The following is a 10,658-nucleotide window of genomic DNA, read 5'->3' as shown; positions in this document are numbered from 1 at the left end:
AGACTTGCTCAACTTTCCATGTACTACTCATATAACTTTTCATATGTCCTTTATAAAATCCCGGCATGTGAGCCCCACCTTAACTTACTGTTACGAGGGCTATTCATCAAGTAACGTATTAACTGATTTACACCATACGGTCTCCAAATGTCATATATATGTTATTATTATACTTATATAATATAATCTTCATCCTTAATCCTTGTATAACTTTACTCTTCCTTGAGCTCATACTAAGCCGCCTACAGTCTTGGTAACGCGAAACTTTTCTGGGGTGTAACATCCTTCCCCCCTTAGAAACATTCGTCCTCGAATGTTGTAGTTTGTAAACCCACGACATCATCTTTGATTCCCCAAAACGGTTATCCTCCCCTAGATTCTTGTTACCATGTGCTTAGATTATAAATTGGGTCAGTCTCTTCTCGTTCTTCCTTAACTCCTATATTGAACTCATTTGTGAATTCCATCGGCTTTAGAAGGAAAAAAGAAGGTAAATTCTTCTATTCTATTTCCTCCTTTGGTAAGGAGTCCTCATGTACATAATCAACAATCAAATAGTACCCCATTCTTATTTTGTCCCTGTTACGGTAAATTTTGCCTTACTAGGTCGCAGCTACTTGCCATTCTGCGAATGCACTCTCCTTCATGTTATTTATTTCCCTATTAGTGGGCAACTCCCTTGCTCAAATACGGCGTCTTTCTTTGTTTACTCCTTTGATGCTGTCTCGGACTACCTCTTTTCGTACTCATTGATTTTAGATACGCACTGTATTGACCCCTTGTAGTTCATTGGTCAGACCCTCTGATTCTTTACATCTTCATCACAATCTCTCTTATCCTGACACCCCAAATGTTATGCGACCTTACTTTATCGCTACTCAATCCCTACTTTTAACGATTATATTCCTCAAACCATCCTTCTCAATTCCTCTCCAAGATCAGTTATACCAATATCCTTACTATAATCTTTTAAATGTGTATATACATAATGTTTACTCACTATTTATTATCTTTCATAGTACAGTTACACTTATGGAAAACTCATAATCCGAGTTCAAACTAATTTGATAGCTCACAATATTTTTGGGCTCCTACGAAAACTTTTTCTTTAGTTTCTTTTCTTCAAGTCTTGCGATGTGACTTGTGATGATAGGGCTATGGCAATTTCACACTTTACCACATCTTCCTTCCAACATAATTACACTTATCTTTGATTCCCTTTGGCTTGCCAGTGTTGCCTTTAGACCATTTTAATTGGGCACAATCTCACGTTGATGGTTCATATTATGCCATAGCATAGGTTCTCATATTCAGTATGATTCTCATAACTGGCGGTACTGCTCTCTCTCTATTCCTAGGAACATCATTCTTCCTCTCTTTGGAGATTGCCAGACTGCCAACCTCTGTCTCTTTGCTACAGTTTTCACTCATTTTCATACCAAAATTTTCCATTTGTTGTAACCCAAAGTGTTCTTTGGGTTCGTTATCCTTTCCATTATTCTCTATGAGCTTAGCTTGCAAACTTCCTTTAGGATATGCTGCTGCATACTTAGGTACGGCGCAAATTTCCCCAATATGAGGGATTCAGACCACGGTCTAGAAATGTCGTAGCTCATGTCAGCGTGAAGCGTTATCTTGAGCTGTTTTTCATACTTTCTTATGATACCTTCTTGATATACCAATACGCCTCGAGCCTTGACTCAAACTAATACATTTCTTCTTCTGGAGCTTTAGAACGTCATAATTCCTTTCAAGTCTAACATGTTCTTCCCCCCTTTTTAGGGACGTCCTTATACGCCAATAGCCTTCGAGCATCCATCATCTTCGATAATCATCTGCCGCCCTTCACGATCTTCTTAAGACCGGAGTTCCTTCATCGTATGGTTTGACTTATCTATCTTCTTGCTAGCTACGGTCTTGTATTTAATCGGAATACTTATAAGGGTCAGATCCAATGTCGATGCCTTCTTTACTGTCTTTCCATATCTCTGTCTTTTATGACGAATAATTTCCTAGACCGACGAGCTAATGGGGACATCGGGATTCACTACATCCTTTACAAAGTGTTCGATTATACCTTAATCTTTTACCCCTCGTCTTTCTTCCCGACTTTATTTATAAAATCTCTAAAATTCTTCTTGCTCTTAGTTTCCTGTTCCAATTTACATCTGTACTATACCATTAAAAGTCAATATTCCATACCCTTCCATTTCCACTACTAGTCCTTTCATTTGCTTATCTCACTTATCCGTAATTCTCCTTAACTACTTATTTGCATCACAGTTGCGCGTCATAATTCTTCCGGTGCTTTGCTACTTCTTATTCTTATCACGAAATCCTTACAATTTACACGCTCTTCCTTCTTCGTTTATCGATCCTTCATCTTTCTTTCTGACGCTACGGCCGGTTTGTCCTTCATACATGTTCCCTGTGTATCATTCTATTTCCTCTATGATCGAATCTATACATTCTTTACAGAAGTTCTTATTCCATGTTACTGATCTCCTAATCAGCTTTGTCAACTCATCATCCTCTTTCTCGTCCTTGATGATTAATCGGTTCCCCTCAGCCAAACCGTTAGAGTATCCTTCTTGCTTTCATTGTTAAGGATTTTTAATTACTCTACCCCAAATACTCTGTTTTTGCGTTAACTCTGGAGTTCATAGAATATCCTTCCCAAATTGTAAACCCGTTCTATTTCCAAATCATCTGTTAGGAGGGATTTCCCATGTTCAAGGTGATTATGTCAGCACGACGTGCATTTATCTCTTCGATTACCTCTCAAGAGCTGGGAATCCCTTAACATTGTTGCCAAACCGGCTTATTCTTTCTCATTTCCCCTTCCTATTCGTGGTTACTTCCCTTCAGTCCTATTGATCAACATCTGTTCTTCTAATCCTGCACATTCATCTTCTGTCCGTGCTACCATACTCTATTCCCTTCACGTGCCTACTTGCAAATTTTGTCCAAATAGTTATTTGCCTCGACTGTCGTCCTAAGCTCTACTTGCCCTCGTTACTTACTCATAAATCATAATTCTGGCTATCACTGGGTCACTAACAGGCATAGAAGTCTCAAATCGTTGATTTGGCTCGGGTTTCAACCCAATACACTCTGCAACACAACGAGTGATATATGGCAGCGTAGAACCCGAATTAATCGATACGTATACACCATAAGAGAGGACTGACAATATACCTGGAACAATATCAGGGGGAGACTCAAGATCCTGTCGCCCAGCTAGTGCATAGGTATGATGCTGGGATCCAATCGGACTGGGCATTCCTCCTTGGTCTCTATCACATCCTGTTAATACCTGCGGTCTTTCCCTCGGAGGGCGTACCGATGATGAAGAGCCAGCTGCCAATCCCGTAGGTCGAACCTTATCTCTACCACATATCCATGGACAGTCGCGCCTGAAACAGCCTGGCCGAGCGCAAGCATAACAAACATTCAAACCCAAGCGGCACGGTCCAAAATATAACTTGCCACACCGAGTACACCATGGTACAGGTAATCCTGTCTGGCTTGAATCACCTCTGTTCTGGGAATTAGGAACTCTAAAACTCTTAACTGGCCCCAAGCAAGCATATCTATCAACCCTGGGTCCAGAAAGCTGTGGTGGCGCACTAGCTATTGAACGAGTTGAGTACCTAGAGAATTGCTGCCTAGGAGCGCCCCTAAACTCATGGTCAAACCCTTAAGACCTGACTCTTTTCCTCCAACTCTTGTTACCATGGCTCGCGTCGTACAGCTGAGCTTGAGCGGCTACTAACTGGGTCAGCAAAAGGATGGCCAGCCATATCTCCTGGCTTGAGGCATCTGGTGGAGGAACTGGGAGTGCTAGAGCTAAGGTTGAGACTCCTCTTTGTTCCTCTAGAGTGGGCGAAATATGAGAGAGCCAAAATAGGGCCTTACTCTGGGGCTGGCCCTCCTCCATATCTGTAGGCGGCTCCCGTTCAGTCCTCTCTTCGACCACTGTCTTGCCTCTCTGGGCTGCTGTAGCTTTTCCTTTCATCAACTTTGCTGAAATCATAACACACGGTTAGGGAAAAGGGAATTCTTATATTATAGCTCTATCGCACGATCTATGAAGAAGAAAGACGGTCATCATTCCTAAGTGCCCCGCAGCCTCTTGTTTATATGTGTGGCGCGCTTCACACTCATAAACAAGACTCTACTGGACACGGCTCGTAGACTCGCCCTAGGAAGGAATTGCTCTGATACCATTTTTGTCACAACCCAACTAGTGGGCAATGACGGGTACCCGGAGCTGACTACCGAGCACCACTAATCATGCTGCCTATCATACTCTGCCTGAACATACATCATTCTCAACACCAGACTTATCATGAAACAATCTCCAAATATCTCCCAAAGTATGTGTGCATACATAGGCCCATAAGGCAACAAAATGATATACAAGGTATAGGCTAAAGAAGTCTCATAACATCTATTACCCACACATAAGTATCTACGAGCCTCTACTAGAGTACTGAGATCATAAGGATGGGACAGGACCCCTCCATGCCCAAATATGTACACAAAATAAAAATATACCAACAGTGGCAACTCCGGAGTAGTGGAGTGCTCCTGTGTATGCTGGTATGACTCCTAAGGATCTGCACTATCTGCCTGTGGGCATGAACACAGCGTCTATAAAAGAAAGGACGTCAGTATGAACAATGTACTGAATATGTAAGGCATATATGATAACATAATAAGGAAGTATAGAAAGCATAAGAAGAAAGGATAACTGTAACTGCTTGCCTCTTGAGGCAGAATCATGCATGCTCACTTTTACCTTTAGAACATATCACACATACATACATAAGTTATCTGAATCAATAACGTCATTAGCCCGCGTCCGGGGTAATCATCTCACGCCGCCCACTAGTGGTGCTGCCCGTGCCATATAGACACGGTGTTATTGTCATTATCCATAAGCCGCCCACTACGCCCACCGTAGTGGTGCTGCCCGGCCGTATAGGCACGGTGTATAAGCCGCCCGCCTTAGCGGTGCTACCTGCTACCTAGGCATGGTGTAATCATGATCATATATTTATCATGAAGCATGCATAGGAGCTCAAATAAAAACTGTAACTCTATCGGAGTGACGTAAGGTCGGTAACCTCGATTATGTTATGGAATAATCATGATCGTCATGTCTCCCCTTGAAGGAACTAGCATTATGAGGTGAGACTATCAATGAAAAATAACATCAAGGGAAAATATATAACAAGATCATAAATCTCATAAAGCGTCAATTCATACACTTTAGAATCTTTCGAAATAGAGTCATCATTAATGAATAAGAAATAGCTCAACCTTCTCATATTCACATTGAAATCATAAAACACATGTCACGACCCGACTAGGGGGCCGCGACGAGCACTCGGTGCTAGCCCACCCGGGTACCCCTTAGCTTACACTTAGACTTGCATCTAGGTGAGCCACATCATTAATCATACATTTCTAAGCATCGACCATGCTAGTCCCATTGGACAACAACATCTTCAATCATCATAGGCATCTATGCCACAACAATGTACATGGGCCGACGAGGCCAACAAAATGATATACAAAATATAGGCCGACAAGGCCAGACATATCTAACCATATACACGTGACTACGAGCCTCTAAGAAGAGTAAAACATATCACATGAGCGGGACAGGACCCCGCTATGCCTATAATTATATACACAAAAGAATAAGTGTCCAAAAGCTATAGCTCCGAAGGAAATGGAGCTCTGCTATGTAATCTCTGAATAAGCTATGGATCAAGTCTGTCTCCCTGTGCACCTGCGGGCATGACGCAACTTCCACAAACAAAAGGACGTCAGTACGAAGAATGTACTCAGTATGTAAAGCATGATCAACATTAATATAGAAGCATCATACACAATATATGAAGTGTCATATTAGGGAAGACAATAATATCATCATCATGGCACTTACCTGCCTTTCATAGGAACTTTCCATTTCTCATGCGTATTTCATAATAGTGCTTGTATTCGTATACATGCCCCTATTCGCATTCATATACATAGTCTTATCACATTCATATTCATATTATATACATAGCCATACACTTATATACATACATAGTGTACCCGACCATAAGGTTCGGTGTTTCATACATACTTGGCCAACCAAGGCTCAATGTTATATCTACCTGGCCCTACCAAGGCTTCAGGGTTATCCGTACCATCTGCAGATGTGTGCGCGCGTTACGTAATCATATACATACATATATATATACATCCATATACATATATTCTACCCGGCATTATAAGCTCGGGGTTCATTATAGCCCTGTATAGGCACACATACGTATAATATCCCATAGGCTTACTCGTTATATGAGGAGCATAGTACAAACGTGGCACATATCAAGGATCGTGAGCTTATGAGCTCGGAATATCAACCATGTGAAGACAATATACTCATATAGAGGAATTAGGAATTTGGCCAAGAATCATGCCTTATGAAAGAAGGGTTAGCCTTACATACCTTTTTGTCGGACTATTCTACACTTTCACGTCCCCTTCCAATTTTAGCGTTTCTACCTTCATTAATATCATAACAATGGCCATTAGTCATTCACATTATCTAGATTTCTCAACTTGCTTCTAATTCATCCATATTCAAGGTCATAAAACCCAACTTCGTCCATCCGTCTAAAGTGTCTAGTTCATGATCTTAATACCATTTATAACACATTCATATCACAACACAACAACATTCGTGATTCAATTCAAACCATGCCTTAAAATGTCACTATTCATCATTCATGACCTAGTTGACCATATTTTCTACAATCCATGCATTTCAACTCTCCAATATCTTAAATATCATATAAATATCATGAATCTTACCTTAGAAGTTGTAGGAACAAGCTTTAGTTGATAATACTCCACTTTGAGCAAAACCCTAGCTTTTCTCCATTTGGATTTCTTGACTTGGATGACCTTTAATGATGTTCTTACTCTTGATTCACTTTGTTTGATGTTGTTGATGACTTATGATCCTTGAAAACTTGGATAATAAATGTAGAGAGAGGTTTTAGAGAGAAGGTGTGTAATGTGGAAATGAAATAAAACAAGTGTTGGTCTCTTTATTTAATGAATTGCAAAATCTGTGCTGCGGTAAACAGTGGTCGTAAACTGAGTTTACGACCACGTATTCCATTTTACGGTTCGTCCCTCGCGATCGTCTTTAACCTTTTCAAAAACCAGAAACTTTGGTTGCTTGCATGGTGATTTACGACCATGGTTTACGGGTCGTAAATCACTTTACGGTCCGTAAACCAGGTCGTATTTTACCATTTCCTCGACTGGCAGAAAGTTGAAGTCTTGCATGCCAATTTACGACTGCCAGTTTACGGACCGTATACCAATTTACGGTCTGTATTTTCACTTTACGACCACTGGGAAGATTTCAAATTTGCAATTTTTCATATTTCTTAGACTTCTCCTTCTAATCGTCCACATCCATTTGCATGCATTACTAGTTCATTTACTTGCGTTCCAACGGGAAATTTCCGAGGTGTAACAACACATGTCATCTCTATCTCATACGGAACTCTTAAAAATCTTGAGCTTTAAACTCTTGGGATGTAAAAAGGTCATGGAAATATAAGGAAGACAATAATATAAGAATCATGCCTTTTGAAAGAAAGGGACTAGCCTTAACATACCTGTTCAGACTCCAACTTCCTACGCTTATTCGTCCGAGCTCGTAAGTCTACATTTCAGAGGATTCACACTAACGTTAGACTCATTATCGCATACTTGAGCTAAGCCTTCAAATTAAACTATTCTATATCCTGCCGAAAATCGGGCAGCATCTCCCCTGTTTATATGCCTAGCCCGAAATCTCAATTAAACAACCAACAACAACAACAACAATACCAACATCAACCATAATATTCGCAATACCAAAATACTCCATAAACATTCCATATGATATTTATCCCATATTTTCGCCAACAAAATTATTATACGACTATTTAACAGCTCTATCTCCGTAAATAAACCATGAGTAACATTAATAATAAGAGATTCATACCTTTCTCCCGATAATATTTCTATATCTTCAATTTTCCACCTTCTTAAGACTTGCTCAACTTCCCATGTACTACTCATATAACTTTTCATATGTCCTTTATAAAACCCCGGTATGTGCGCCCCACCTTAACTTACGGTTACGAGGGCTATTCATCAAGTAACGTATTAACTGATTTACACCATACGGTCTTCAAATATCATATATATGTTATTATTATACTCATATAATATAATCTTCATCCTTAATCCTTGTATAACTGTAACACCCCGTAAACTTGAACTGCGTGTGAATGAGTAAGAATCTAGTGTTAAGATGATATTTTATCTATATGAATCCATTCTTGATGAATTCGGGTGGAAGATGATCTTTTTGAAGTCAAACCAACAATTGAAGTTCTTAAGGGCTCTTAAATTCGCCTAAGTTTTTGTAGGTCTGTCTTCTGGGCGATTTTCATGAAACTGTGTTAAGAAATTGGAAAACCTTCCTTGATAAAACTTTTAGATCTTTGAAATATATTTCCATTGGTAGGTCGCCCATCCTAAGCAAAGGCACGTACAAAATGTTATGCCCATTTTACTGAAGCCTATCTTCGCTGAAAATTTGGCCTGTGTTACGGTGAGACGTTACGGAACGTAACACGTGTTACAGGCCGTAACATGGAACCGTAACGCCTCAAAAATCACCAGAACTCTCTGAAAATTTCCAATAAAGGACGGCCCAAAGCACGGTCCGTAACACGAAGGACGATCCGTCCTTCGGGGGCGTCCTTTGGCCCGTTTTCACCAGAAAAGTATAAATAAGACACTTGTTTTGTTTATTCCTCCACTTTCTGAACAACCCTAAGGATGAAAATCACTCCTCCAAGTCTTCAAATCAAAGGTAAGGACATCCTTAACATTACTAATCCATTCTAACATCAAACCCATGATTCTTAACATGATATTTGTGACCAAAACCTAGGGTTTGCAACATAATTCTTCCCAAAGTGATTCAAGCTAGGGTTTGGGTGTTCTTCATTAGAAAAGTTAATTGTTAAACTTTGTTTAACATATTAAGGTATGTCTCTTTAAAAATAAAATCTTTTTTGAATATAAAGGTAAGTTGTATGTCTCTTTTGAACATACTCTTTCGAACAGTTTGTATGAACTCTTTGGTTGTGATTTGTATGTCTCTCTTTTGAAAACTTATTTTGAATGAAAATTACTTTTGAAACTATTGTTGGAAGTATAAATTTTATTCAAGATTCTTTAGTGAATGAAAGGAAAAGTAATTTTTTTAATGTTTCTTGAACTCCAATTCATGTCTAAATGGGTTTTAATGTGTGTGAGAGGACAAACACATATTAAACCTAGATTGCAACAAATCCTATATATGTATGTGATATTATGAATGTTTTCCTCTATAAGAGATGCTTAATAATGATGGTTAAAGGTTGGTAATGATATTCTCATTGATGAATTAGGACATGGAAATCTTTCGTAAAGAAGTTATACGTTTTCAAAACATTGGTTGGAATGACTTATTCTTTCAATATGGCATAATGAACAGTAAAGACAAGTTAACTATAAAGATGATTTGTATGTGTCTTTTAAAAATCCTTTTTGACTATGAAGGTGATTTGTATGTCTATATTTCAAAATTCGTCTTTTCATGTATGTCTAGATTTTCCCAAAAATCTTTCTTGAAGTATGTCTATATTCCAAAAATCATCTTTTCAACTATGTCTACTTGTGAAGTACGCTTATGTTGTGAAACCATGAATTGTATTTGAGAATCCTTCCTTGATTGTTTGTATAAGTTATAACTCTTGTTTGGTGAAATTTATTCTGGAATTAAAGATGATTTCTTTTAGACAAGGTCATGCGTGTGTAGGGTCAAGCCCGCATCGAACCTTATACGAACTATACTACTTTGTGAAACTCGATTTTCCCATTATTGGATGATTGAACTTAATCTTCTAAAGGTTGGACCTTAAACTTGTTTTGTTGTTGAATGGGTTTCTTGAACTTGAAATTGAATAAGAGATTTGAATAAGATTCTAAATCGGTTATGACTTGAAATGCCTCTATTTTGAGATGATGACTTGAGAAGTGAGATTCGGCTCTAAGCCATGATTGATGATTCGATAATATGCCATGATTTGTATTTTGTTGGTGTTTGGGCCTGTATGGGCAAGTTGTGCTAATCCAGCGGATGATTAGCAGTTATGGATCCTAACGTATCGATACGAGTATTGCTGTGTCAGTCCAGAGGACGATTGACCTCCGTTGCTTCCTAGCTCGGAGTATCTATTGCTATGCTAGTCCAGAGGACGATTAGCCTCCGTATCTTCCTAGACCGGAGTATCCATAGGCTAGTCCAGAGGACGATTAGCCTCCGTATCTTCCTAGACCGGAGTATCCATGGCTGTGCTAGTCCAGAGGACGATTAGCCTCCGTTGCTTCCAAGCCGGGAGTATCTATTGATGTGCTAGTCCAGAGGACGATTAGCCTCCGCGATTTCGTAACCCGGAGTATCGATTAATTGATCTGCCTGTGAGTGGTTTGTTTCGTACTTTGATTAGCCTGTGAGTAGCTTGTTTCATATC

This window comes from Lycium barbarum, chromosome 5, assembly GCF_019175385.1.
Source record: "Lycium barbarum isolate Lr01 chromosome 5, ASM1917538v2, whole genome shotgun sequence".
In the NCBI taxonomy this organism is placed as follows: domain Eukaryota; kingdom Viridiplantae; phylum Streptophyta; class Magnoliopsida; order Solanales; family Solanaceae; genus Lycium; species Lycium barbarum.
The sequence above is the reverse complement of the archived record's forward strand: the minus strand, read 5'-3'. Positions refer to the sequence as shown.